The following is a 13,899-nucleotide window of genomic DNA, read 5'->3' as shown; positions in this document are numbered from 1 at the left end:
CCTCCAAAGCTTTTTTTTATGATGGCAGTAAGAGTAATATCTGCAGCTAGCCTAACTCCAGAAGAGCTTAGAAATACTAGTAATCCATATGTTACTAAGTATAAGGGCCTCTGTTTGGCTATAGAGGAAAAGCTTATAGTGAGAAAGAATATTTATTATTAAAGTAACATATATTTAGAGGATAAAGATATTAATTATGTAAGTCCTTCAGCTCTTGCACAATTCCAGTGAACATCAGGCTTAGAACAGACTGGAAGCAATTTAGTTTGGAACAGCCTAATTACCATTGCTCAACTCTTGTCTGCAGGACAAGAGGAGTTAAGATACATGGAACAAAGTGAAGTTATAGGCTTGTGGGAGATAACTACATAACTCCTGTAGAAGTCATGAGTTAGCAGGAACTGTGACATGTTGCAATATAGTACAAGCTCTTTACTGCGTAAAGGCAGAGGTGTTGGAAGGTCTTGTGTTGATTGCTTTGGTGTGATCCTGTTTCATTTGGTGTTTGTTGTTCTGTGGGAGGTGAATTTCTGACAATGTATCTGGAGGTGGCTGGGAGTTGTTTATATGCTGAGAAGGAAACATTCTGAGAAAATTAAGTGGAAATTATCATCTCCTTTTAGTACACGGTGTAATTAATGATTTCCTGTATAGATTCCCACATAAAAATAGGATTTGTGAGGGTTTTTTTTTCTTTTTTCCTAATTTTGTACATGATATTCAGTGTCAGGGAGCAGCAAGAATGGGCCTACCCCACAGTGCAGGTGAGCTGGGTGTTGAGGGTGACCACAGGAGCTCACCAGCCAGGGTGCAGTCCCACAGGACCTGAGCAGGGTGGGGTGGTGATAGTGGCAGGGTCCACCTGCAGTCTTGGACAAGTCAGGGTGATGCTCTGGATCCAGGGAGTCCAGCTGGGAGGGAACAGCAGGGGATGGCTCAGAATCAAGGCTATGGCATAGGTCCTATGCCAATCCAGGGGACAGGATATAACACTACCACCTTTGTCAGTCTGAAGTCCTTCCAGGAAAACCAGTCACTAAATCAGGGCAGTCGGAGACAGGGCTGGGGACAGGCAGAGCTATGATGCAGCTCAGGCAGGGACTGAAGGCTCAGGCCAGAGTTGAAAGATTGCTCCTGGATGAATGAGCAGAGGGTGTGTGAATGGAGGTCCCAGGTGAGGTTGCTCAGGGCTTATTATTACCAATTAAGGCTTAGTAATGCACTCATGGCCCTGACATTCAGGCAGTTCATTCACAGGTACAATCTGACCTCTTAGAGGAATGTCCCTGATTGGTGAAAGTTGTTCTTATGTTGGTGAGGTAGATGTATAACTGCTAGGGCATTCACACAAGTATTACAAATGAAAGTCCCAGAATCGTCAAAATCCATGGATCCTAAACATAAATATCTCAGACCCATTTTGTCCTTGAGATGTTAAAATGGCTTTGTGGAGATGGTGTGGGTGAAACCAAATAACAGCTCCAGAGCATGGTTAACTTACAAAGATCATCAATAAAAAAAACCAGAAACACCCAGTTGGAACAAGAAAAGCTCCTTTTATTCAACAGCTCCACGGCAGGGTTGACTCACAAAGATGATCAATTAAAACCAGAAACACCCCACTGGAACAAGGATAACTCTTTTTATTCACATCTGAAACCTGAGCCTCAGGAAAGACCTGCAAAGGCAAACCTAGGAACCAGAAGTACCAATTCCGCTCAGTATTGAAAACTGTAGACTCAGTATTTGCTCAGTAAAAGTTTTATGACCACTATAGTTTTCCGTACATCTCATCAACTGTTCATCCATTGTTGTTCCACAGAAGTTCACTTCTATAGTCTGTCATCTCTCCTAGCTGACATACTTGATCAGCTGTCTTCCTCTCTTAAGGTGTTTGAGGAATATTAATTTAGGTTACACTCAGAAGAGTCATTCCCAGCCTGTACTTAGCTTGATGTCTGCTGTGTATGGATCCAACATATAAACTAGTTTTTATTCCCCACCCCAAAATGTCTTATTCCAAATATAAGAGATGACACCTCACTTTACAAATCATGTCATTTTTATATTCTTAGACATTAGAGCAACACTGCTAGCTAACAGCAAAGTATTTCTAATCAAGAAAAGATGGGAACATGCAACATGTTTTGCTGAAATACTGGCAAGGGTAGCTTTAATTCATGCTTCTTGGCAATGCAAAGTTAACATTCGAGCTCTATAGAAGGAGAGATAAGAACCAAGGTTGACCAAACTGGCAATCCTCTTAATCAGGGGTGTTAGCAAATCTGCATTTGTTTGGGTTGCTTCGTGCATACTTTTTAAAGAGTAAGGAATTAAATTCTAAATTGTATTGGCACTACCAGGATTAGCCATATTTTGTTAAGCAGTAGTGCCTGCATGAAGCGTCAGCATGCTATAAATGAATACTGCCATTTCCTTGAGCTTAGTGTTGGCCCAGAAGTGAACAACTGTAATGAAAATCAACCATAATTCAAGTATTTCAGTGGGAAAGATATGTATACGTGGTTGTTTGAAAAGCCTTTAACTCTATGAACTTTCTGTTCCTGGACAGCTTTAAATTTTCCAATCCATACACCACCAGATTTTTTATCACTGTATTGTAGCCGATGTAAGTGTGAACCTCCTGATGGCTTTCCTGTTCTGCAAACTCTGTAGTGCTAGGTCCTGTAGTGAATTTTGTACTAAAACTGCATAGTGTTGTATTTCTGTGGATGCTGTGCCTGGGACATAGTTTTGCATGCAGGTCTTGAGGCATGCACCCTTTCAACCAGAGATCTGGTAAAGCATGGAGCCTGGTATGGAAGGTCCCCAGAAGCCTGGGGTATGTATGATCAGGAATATGGGAACCATACCAGCTGAGTCCTTAGCCGCTTTTTCCTGTTGTCTTGTACTCTGATGAGTAAGAGACTGACTGCAACAACTAGCTGCTTCCCATATAGTGTAGTGGTTATCAGAAAGAAAAAACTTCCAGTCACAATTGACCTGATTTGTGTGGTGGTGTGGTTTAAGCCCAACCAGCAAGTGGGTACCATGTAGCTGCTAGCTCACTTCCCCCCCTCCCAGTGGGATGGGGAGGAGAATCAGAAAAAAAACCTCATGGGTTGAGATAAGAACAATTCAGTAACTAAAGTAAAATAAAATGTAATGCTAACAATAATAATAATAATAATTAGAAGAAGAATTGTAATGAAAAGGAATAAAATAAAACAAAATAAAAAACCCACCAAGAAAAAACACATGATGCACAATACATTTGCTCACCACCTGCTGACAAATGCCCGAGCAGCCATCTGCCTCTCCTGGCTAACTCCCCCCAGCTTATATACTGAACTTGATGTTCTATGGTATGGAATATCCCTTTGGCCAGTTTGGGTCAGCTGTCCTGGCTGTGGTCCCTCCCAGCTTTTTGTATACCTGCTTGCTGGCAGAGCATTGGTAACTGAAAAATCCTTAACTTCTGATAAGCGCTACTTAGCAAAAAGTAAAACATCGGTGTGTTATCAACATTATTCTCACACCAAATCCAAAACACACTGTACCAGCTACTAAGAAGAAAATTAACTCTATCCCAGCTGAAATCAGGACAAATGGGTAATTTAAATGGTAAAAATAGAGTGCTTTCCTCTTATACAGCAATTTTTCCACAGGGATCAAAATACTTTATGAAAATTAAGTGTAGTGGACTTTTTGATTATTCAGTTTCCAGTGAAAGTGCACTTCAGTGACTTCAGTGACGACTGGGAGTTTAGGGTGCTCAGCAAGATAGCTAACTTCTCTCTGTTCTGCTGCAACAGAAAGAGGATGTTGTTGGCTGAGTACAATGCAGACACTTTACAGAGATGACACCACAAATGTTCATAATAGTGTAAACCGGGAAATAGTAAAAAACCAACCAACCAAACAACAAACCAAACAAAAAAAACCCTACTAATTGGAACTTGAGGTGAATTTCAGTGATCCAGAAGGGAGTAGTCGATTTTAGAGCATGACCATTTTGACAGGATGAAGAAACAACTATCCTGACAAAATCTGTTACAGGGCCTTAATGGCGCAGCCCTTGGTGCAGCTGTCTATTGTTTTCACACTGTACTGGACAGGGAGATTTATGTGTTTGGCATGGACAATGTTGCTTCCTTCAGCATTTAGCAGGTACTATTTGGGCATGTGATTCTATGTCTGTCCTAGTGCTGATTAAGGCTAACCCCAGCTGGCTTCTGCGATCCGATTCAGGCTTGGGTATAGATGTATGTCTAAGCAGACAGAAAGACAGGGAGCTCATAGCAATAGATATGAACACAGATGCAGTCTGCTATATTAAATCAGATCTTGATTTTCAGAAGTAATTCTCAGTACTGGAGAAAATACCTATTACAGAACATTCTCCGAGATGAACCTGGAAATACACTTTTTTTAAAGATGAAAACGCATATTTTCACGCAAATATAATTACATCAGAGGAATGAATTTCCCACTTACTTAAACACATCAGCCAGGGTACTTGGCACTAGCAGTTGCTTGAGATAATGTTCAGCACAGCATGGCATTCCTAAATATTAAAATCTATATCTTGTCTGTATGAAATCTTGTGTTTATGAACTCTTCCGTTAATCAAAACAGAGATTGCTAATAGTGACCTCATTTTTAAAAAAGAAAAACTTGAAAAAATAAACACAGTTCTAGAAAGTCACATACATCTTTATGCCTAATTAGCCAGAAGCAATGGAGTTTGTAAAAAGCTTTATGTTATTGTAAGAGTAGGGTTTCAAAATGGAATGTCTAAAATTCAGTCTGAGTCTTGGAGCCTTAGCTTAGAATGCTTTCTATGAAAAAAGTAAGGAAAAAGACCTTAAGCATCCTTAACTAACTCTCCCTAAGTTGACACAGAAGACTGAACGCTGACCACATCTGAAAATCAATGCTTTAATGAACAAACTGAAAATCAGGCGAAGTTGCTCTTTGCTGAATGGGTTTCATAATTTGAGAAATTCTATTAAGTCCCAGTCTCCTGCTCACATGGGAGAGAAAGATCTATGTGGAAGTTCTCCCCCCCCCTCCCCCCCGCCCGAGGTAAAGTCATTTACAGTATATTAATCTTTAGAAAAAATGGGAAGGATAGGGAATCTAGTTGAAGATGTCCCTGGTCATTGCAGGAGGGTTGGACTAGATGACCTTTAAAGGTCCCTTCCAACCCAAACCATTCTATGATTCTATGAATGTGACACATTTGATTGTTCTGAGATATGTTTGAATGGGCAAAAAAATTTCCATGTAAACACTTTAAAAAAATATGGAGTAGAAACCTCACGAAGTGTTGTTTTTTATTATCAGTAGGATGGGGTAATTGTTACACTGTGTTATCTGGATTAAATGCAGGATGACTTCTATAGATGTCTGGACTTACACTGATGTGAATGGGAGATTAATTTGTCTGAAATGGGTTCAGATGGTTTCTACTTGGTACCCCCATGAACTAGAATTATTTTCTTTTCTTATTGTAGCCTGATCTCCTGATACAGATATCATAGAGTCATGGAATGGTTTGGGTTGGAAGGGAGCTTTAAAGGTCATCTAGTCACACGCCCCTGCCATGGGCAGGTATGTCTTCTATTAGATCAGGTTGCTCAGAGTACCCTTCTAGATAAACCTTTAAAAACTGTATTTCCAGTCATGTCTTCTGAGAAATTGGCCTTATTCCTTCACAGGATTTACGGTTGCATGATGTTTGACGGGGGACTACTATATCCAAAGGCTTTTCCTTCCAACTCCTGGAAGTGGAATTCTGGACCAGAAGTAATTTTGTATTTTTGTGTTGAATATTGAGGGAGTCCATCCTGCCTTTGGAAAGGACGTGTGAAAGATACGTATGGAAGTAGAGAGGTCCCACAAAACAGCTTTTTAAAATCCCATTGGTTTGATGTAATTCAAGCAGATGCCAAGAGGAATCTTTTATTAAAGGAGGGACCGTAGCAAGGAATTGTGTAGTCCACTGGAGTGACTCTGGTAATGATGGGTGTCCATTGCGAGAAGTGTCCTGATTTTCTTATTGAGCTGTCGGTTTGCCTTTGCATTATTATGGCATCATCAGATCAAAAGCGCCTGAGCACTAATTCTGGCCTTTGCAGGTCATGTGTGACTGCTGCCATTGCAAGGAGTATTTTTCTGTCTTGTATTGGTACTGTGGCTGGGGCGGCCAGCACTCAGGGGGGGCCTGCTTGTGCTCACCGGCTCATTTTTGGCTGCTTCTCTTGTGTTCAGGAAGGAGGAGGATCCTAGTGCTCTCCTTGTTTCTGTTACACATTCATCCAGGCCCATTATGAACACGTTGTTGTTGTGTTAATTTTTGTGAAACAAGTGTTCCAGAAAGTTAAGTATGATCACCATACAAAACTAAACAATGTGAAGAGATGCTGGTTCCAGAGACACTAATCTGAACTCATAGCAAACCTACTAGAAAATGAATGCCATCAAGGACATTTACTGAGCAGAAATGACAGGATTAAAAATGAAACAGAAAATAGTTTGAAATAGAGGCTGGAAGAAAGTACAGAAGACACTTCAATAGAAATGATGCTTTCTTTATATTTCTGTATGTGGCATATTCTGGAAAACAAGACTTGTCCTTTTGTTCCCCCAGCTGAATATTGTGTTGAACATGGTGAGGGTTTCTACTTTTTCTCTTTTCAAGCAATCAGTTATACAAGTTGAGGAAATAGTAAATAAAATAAGAAAACATTATAATAAATAATAAAAAAGTAATACTAGATGATGATGATGATGATGATGTTTAATAAAAAGAAGTGAGGCAAGCAGCTTTTGCTGATGTTGTTAGAGTTCAAAGGAGCTGGATAGCGCAAATGGGTGTGCTGGGCTGGCAGGGTGGCCATGGCAGCTGTTTACTTTGGGATGCTCTTTGTGGAATATGGTGAAGTCTCCCTGCTGCTGCTTCTGGCCTCTTTTTGCACTGTTCCTCATGACATAAATCCTGATCCCAGGCTGATTAGGTCTGGTGCACTTGTTAGCTCAAGCTTACTAGGAGCTGTAGTATGTGTCATCTCACAAGTTGGCATGCCCTTCCAATTGAAAAAAGTAAAAAAGTATTTTAGAGAATGATTTGGAAACATGACTAATATTTATCATGACAGATCTTCTTCTAACACTCCTCCTGTGTTAAACAAATCACTTTTCTCAACACTTTGAGTAATATGAGGATGTCACACTTGGCTTTGCAAAATGTGACTTTTATGCACTTCCTTTCTATGCATTGACATTTCTGGGAGAGGTGTAGCTTGCAAAATCAAGAGCAGAGGGAAAGCAAAGAACACCACAGATGTTAGATTGCCAATGAATGTAAGGTTCTGAGTCTCCTCTAGACAGTATTCTATTCCTGTACATTAGTTTCATCATATTATCTGATTAGCAATCTCATTGATTTGAATAATAATAAAAAGAATCCTAGAAAGACAGGAAATGAGAATCTGCTACACAGGAATTAAAAGAGCACTGCACCAGCTCTCATGACATAGTCTACCCCAGAGATATCTGAATCATAAAAATTTGGCTTATATACTTTGGCAAAACTTAGATTCTACCATGACTCGAGGAAGTTACCAAGACATTCTTAAGATACCAATGTTGTCTTATCATCATTGACTTAGATTTATGGTTTTCTGAGAATTTGAGGGGTTTTAAAATCTATATAATGTTGGGGAAAAAAATCTTTAAGTCTGCCCTGGGTTTGATGCACTATGTGGTAATATTACAAAAAAAAATTCAGAATAGCAGCTATATGCATCTTTATATGAATCTAGAGAGAATTCCGTGGCAAGTGGATGTTTTATAGGAAACAACGGGTAAGACAGTGAAGTGTTTTCCTTTGATGGCCTCAGGAGAAAATTCCCAGAGACAGAGTGCAGAACATCCCAGCTGTGCACTTGAAAACAAATGACCTCGTGGTGAGGTCTGCATGGAGGCCGTGTACCACAGCCTGACCTCTGCCTCCTACCTCATCCCACTGACCCAAGGACATGGCTCTTGGCTCACACCCCACACGTTTTCATACTGCTTTGTGATTGGCTGGTTTCCATGTTTTGAAAACATCATACCCACATGATCTCACATCAGCCTCTGATTGGCTCCCCACTACCTTCCCATATGGAAGATACAGGTACATTTTCTGTATGTCTATAGATTAAGAAAGCTATATTTTTGTCTATAGACATATATAAAGATTGAGACATTCAGTGTAATAAAGACAATATGGAAAAGCCCCAGGCTGTTTCCCCCAAAAGACAAGACAATGTAAAAGAACCAGCCAATGGTTCATGAATCAGAAAATTTTATTTCAAGGTCACCTTCAGAGAGAGAGGGAGGGTGGCATGGAGCATCCCTTGACCATGGCTGTGGGGAGCCTCAAGCTGCGTTTGGCACCATGGCTCAGTGCAGACTGGAGCTGTGTGTATTTCCTTGTCCCTAGGTCACAGGTTATGTCAAAGGCTGCAGAAATTTCTGGCAGAGAGGGTGCAGAGGGAGGAAACGAGAGATGGCCATGGCCTGCTCCTGTCCCTGTCTGTGACTGCAGCTGGAAAAGGCAGGATGACAAACAAAGGGGAAGACAGCCGGGCTCACCATGGGCAACCTCTGCCCAGGGCTCTGCTAAAACCTTGCTGCCTTAACTTCTTGTCAGCATCCTTGTAGAAGGTCAGAAATCTCTCTGGCACTGTGGCTGAGGAAGGGAGTACACCATAATCTGGTACTGTCCATTTGTGGGTCTGGAGCAAGAAAACACAGGATAATACCAGAAAACAAAGCAACACCATGATTGCCCACCGTGGGCAACCCCTGCTGTGAGCTCTGCCAGCCTCAGGCCAAGGCTTTCAATCCCACCTCTCCCTGGCATCCAGTAGACACCCATCCCATGGTGGCTGTGTCCACCAGCAACCACCCAACCACACTGGCAGTGCCACTGCATCATTAGGTTGGTGCCAAGAGCTGATGTCCTTTCTGATTCCTTAACTTAGCATCAGCAAAATTGTACATGTTAGGGAATCTCAGTGGCTGTGTGGCTGAGGTCAGCAGTGCGCCATGGTCTGGTCCTTTCTTCCTGAGTGGGTCTGGAGCTGGAAAAAGCAGGATAATATCAACAAACAAAGGAACAGCGACCCTCGCTGACCATGGGCAACCCCTGCTGTGAGCTCTGCCAGAATCAGGGCAAGGCTGTCAGTCCCACCTCTCCCTGGCATCCAGTATACACCCATCCCATGGTGGCTGTGCCCACCAGCAAACACCCACCCACACTGGCAGTGCCACTGCACCATTAGGTTGGTGCCAAGAGCTGATGTCCTTTTTGCTTGCTTAACTTAGTGTGACCATCCTTGTAGATGGTAGGGAATCTCAGTGGCTCTGTGGCTGAGGAGGGGAGTGTGCCATGGTCTGGTCCTTTTCCCTGTGTAGGTCTGGAGCTGGAAAAAGCAGGATAATATCAACAAACAAAGGAACAGCGACCCTCGCTGACCATGGGCATCCCCTGCTGTGAGCTCTGCCAGCCTCAGGCCAAGGCTGTCAGTCCCACCTCTCCCTGGCATCCAGTAGACACCCATCCCATGGTGGCTGTGTCCACCAGCAACCACCCACCCACGCTGGCAGTGCCACTGCATCATTAGGTTCGTGCAAAGAGCTGATGTGCTTTCTGATTCCTTAACTTAGCATCAGCGTCCTTGTAGATGGTAGGGAATCTCAGTGGCTGTGTGGCTGAGGAGGGGAGTGCTCCATGGTCTGGTCTTATCCTCTGTCTTGGCCTGGAACTCTGAAAGACAGGATAACAAACATTGGAACAGCCACTCTCAGTTCCCATGGGAAAAGGCTGCCCAGGGCTGTGCCAAACTCTTGATGCCTTAACTTCTTGTCCGTGTCCTTTTAGAAGGTCAGAGACCTCTCTGTCTCTGTGGCTGTGGACGGGAGTGTGCCATGCTGTGTCCTTATTCTCTGTCTGGGCCTGGAACTCTGAAAGACAGGATAGCAAACAATGGAAGAGCAACTCTCAGTTCCCATGGGCAAAGGCTGCCCAGGGCTGTGCCAATCTCTTGATTCCTTAACTTCTTGTCCGTGTCCTTTTAGAATGTCCGAGAACTCTCTGTCTCTGTGGCTGAGGACGGGAGTGCGCCATGGCCTGGTCCTTTTCCCTGTGTAGTTCTGGAGCTGGAAAAACAGGATAACATCAACAAACAAAGGAACAGCGACCCTCGCTGACCATGGGCAACCCCTGCTTTGAGCTCTGCCAGCCTAAGGACAAGGCTGTCAGTCCCACCTCTCCCTGGCAGCCAGTAGACACCCATCCCATGGTGGCATTGCCCACCAAGAAACACCCACCCACTCTGGCAGTGCCACTGCATCTGTAGGATAGTGCCAAGAGCTGATGTCCTTTCTGATTGCTAAACGTGGCGTGAGCGTCCTTGTAGATGGTAGGGAATCTCAGTGGCTGTGTGGCTGAGGAGGGGAGTGCTCCATGTTCTGCTGGTTTTCTCAGTCTGGGCCCGGGTCTCTGAAAAGCAGGATAGCAAACAATGGAAGAGCAACTCTCAGTTCCCATGGGCAATGGCTGCCGAGGGCTGTGCCAAACTCTTGATGCCTTAACTTCTTGTCCGTGTCCTTTTAGAATGTCAGAGATCTCTCTGTCTCTGTGGCTGAGGAGGGGAGTGCACCATGGTCTGCTCATTTTCCCTGTGTGTCCTGCAGCTGGAAAAAGCAGGATAATATCAACAAACAAAGGAACAGCGACCCTCACTGACCATGGGCAACCCCTGCTGTGAGCTCTGCCAGCCTCAGGCCAAGGCTGTCAGTCCCACCTCTCCCTGGCATCCAGTAGACACCCATCCCATGGTATATTTGTCCACTATCTACCACCCAACCACTCTGGCAGTGCCACTGCATCATTAGGTTGGTGCCAAGAGCTGATGTCCTTTTTGATTCCTTAACTTAGCATCAGCGTCCTGGTAGATGGTAGGGAATCTCAGTGGCTGTGTGGCTGAGGAGGGGAGTGCTCCATGGTCTGGTCTTATTCTCTGTCTGGGCCTGGAACTCTGAAAGACAGGATAGCAAACAATGGAACAGCCACTCTCAGTTCCCATGGGCAAAGGCTGCCCAGGGCTGTGCCAAACTCTTGATGCCTTAACTTCTTGTCCGTGTCCTTTTAGAAGGTCAGAGACCTCTCTGTCTCTGTGGCTGAGGAGGGGAGTGCACCATAGTCTTCTCCTTTTCCCTGAGTGTCCTGCAGCTGGAAAAAGCAGTTTAATATCAACAAACAAGGGAAGAGCCACCCTTGCTGACCACGGGCAACCCCTGCTTTGAGCTGTGCCAGGCTCAGGACAAGGCTTTCAATCCCACCTCTCCCTGCATCCAGTAGACTCCCATCCCATGGTGGCTGTGTCCACCAGCAACCACCCACCCACGCTGGCAGTGCCTCTGCATCGTTAGGTTGGAGCCAAGAACTGATGTGCTTTCAGATTCCTTAACTTAGCATCAGCGTCCTTGTAGATGGTAGGGAATCTCAGTGGCTGTGTGGCTGAGGAGGGGAGTGCTCCATGGTATGGTCTTATTCTCTGTCTTGGCCTGGAACTCTGAAAGACAGGATAACAAACAATGGAACAGCCACTCTCAGTTCCCATGGGCAAAGGCTGCCCAGGGCTGTGCCAAACTCTTGATGCCTTAACTTCTTGTGCGTGTCCTTTTAGAATGTCAGAGATCTCTCTGTCTCTGTGGCTGAGGACGGGAGTGTGCCATGGTGTGTTCTTATTCTCTGTCTGGGCCTGGAACTCTAAAAGACAGGATAGCAAACAATGGAAGAGCAACTCTCAGTTCCCATGGGCAAAGGCTGCCGAGGGCTGTGCCAATATCTTGATGCCTTAACTTCTTGTCCGTGTCCTTTTAGAATGTTCGAGAACTCTCTGTCTCTGTGGCTGAGGACGGGAGTGCGCCATGGTCTGTTCTTATTCTCTGTCTGGGCCTGGAACTCTGAAAGACAGGATAACAAACAATGGAACAGCCACCCTCAGTTCCCATGGTCAAAGGCTGCCCAGGGCTGTGCCAAACTCTTGATGCCTTAACTTCTTGTCCGTGTCCTTTTAGAATGTCAGAGACCTCTCTGTCTCTGTGGCTGAGGATGGGAGTGCGCCATGGTCTGCTCCTTTTCCCTGTGTAGTTCTGGAGCTGGAAAAAGCAGGATAATATCAACAAACAAAGGAACAGCCACCCTCGCTGACCATGGTCAACCCCTGCTTTGAGCTGTGCCAGCCTCAGGACAAGGCTTTCAATCCCACCTCTCCCTGGCAGCCAGTAGACACCCATCCCATGGTGGCTGTGTCCAGCAGCAACCACCCACCCACCCTGGCAGTGCCAGTGCATCATTAGGTTGGTGCCAAGAGCTGATGAGATTTCTGATTCCTTAACTTAGCATCAGCGTCCTTGTAGATGGTAGGGAACCTCAGTGGCTGTGTGGCTGAGGAGGGGAGTGCTCCATAGTCTGGTGGTTTTCTGTGCCTGGGCCTGGAACTCTGAAAGACAGGATAGCAAACATTGGAACAGCCACCCTCAGTTCCCATGGGCAAAGGCTGCCCAGGGCTGTGCCAAATCTTGATGCCTTAACTTCTTGTCCGTGTCCTTTTAGAAGGTCAGAGACCTCTCTGTCTCTGTGCCTGAGGACGGGAGTGCGCCATGGTCTGTTCTTATTCTCTGTCTGGGCCTGGAACTCTGAAAGAGAGGATAACAAACAATGGAACAGCCACTCTCAGTTCCCATGGGCAAAGGCTGCCCAGGGCTGTGCCAAACTCTTGATGCCTTAACTTCTTGTCCGTGTCCTTTTAGAAGTTCAGAGATCTCTCTGTCTCTGTGGCTGAGGACGGGAGTGCGCCATGGTCTGCTCCTTTTCCCTGTGTAGGTCTGGAGCTGGAAAAAGCAGGATAATATCAACAAACAAAGGAACAGCCACCCTCACTAATCATGGTCAACCCCTGCTTTGAGCTGTGCCAGCCTCAAGACAAGGCTGTCAGTCCCACCTCTCCCTGGCAGCCAGTATACACCCATCCCATGGTGGCTGTGCCCACCAGCAACCACCCACCCACACTGGCAGTGCCACTGCATCATTAGGTTGGTGCCAAGAACTGATGTGCTTTCTGATTCCTTAACTTAGCATCAGCGTCCTGGTAGATGGTAGGGAATCTCAGTGGCTGTGTGGCTGAGGAGGGGAGTGCTCCATGGTCTGGTGGTTTTCTGTGCCTGCTCCTGTTACTCTGAAAGACAGGATAGCAAACATTGGAACAGCCACCCTCAGTTCCCATGGGCAAAGGCTGCCCAGGGCTGTGCCAAACTCTTGATGCCTTAACTTCTTGTCCGTGTCCTTTTAGAATGTCAGAGATCTCTCTGTTTCTGTGGCTGAAGGACGGGAGAGCGCCATGGTCTGCTCCTTATCCCTGTGTAGGTCTGGAGCTGGAAAAAGCAGGATAATATCAACAAACAAAGGAACAGCGACCCTTGCTGAATATGGGCATCCCCTGCTGTGAGCTCTGCCGGCCTCAGGCCAAGGCTGTCAGTCCCACCTCTCCCTGGCATCCAGTAGAAACCCATCCCATGGTGGCTGTGTCCAGCAGCAACCAACCACCCACCCTGGCAGTGCCAGTGCATCATTAGGTTGGTGCCAAGAGCTGATGAGATTTCTGATTCCTTAACTTAGCATCAGCGTCCTTGTAGATGGTAGGGAACCTCAGTGGCTGTGTGGCTGAGGAGGGGAGTGCTCCATGGTCTGGTGGTTTTCTGTGCCTGGGCCTGGAACTCTGAAAGACAGGATAGCAAACATTGGAACAGCCACCCTCAGTTCCCATGGGCAAAGGC

This window comes from Buteo buteo, chromosome 18 (assembly GCF_964188355.1).
Source record: "Buteo buteo chromosome 18, bButBut1.hap1.1, whole genome shotgun sequence".
Classification (NCBI taxonomy): domain Eukaryota; kingdom Metazoa; phylum Chordata; class Aves; order Accipitriformes; family Accipitridae; genus Buteo; species Buteo buteo.
The sequence above is the reverse complement of the archived record's forward strand: the minus strand, read 5'-3'. Positions refer to the sequence as shown.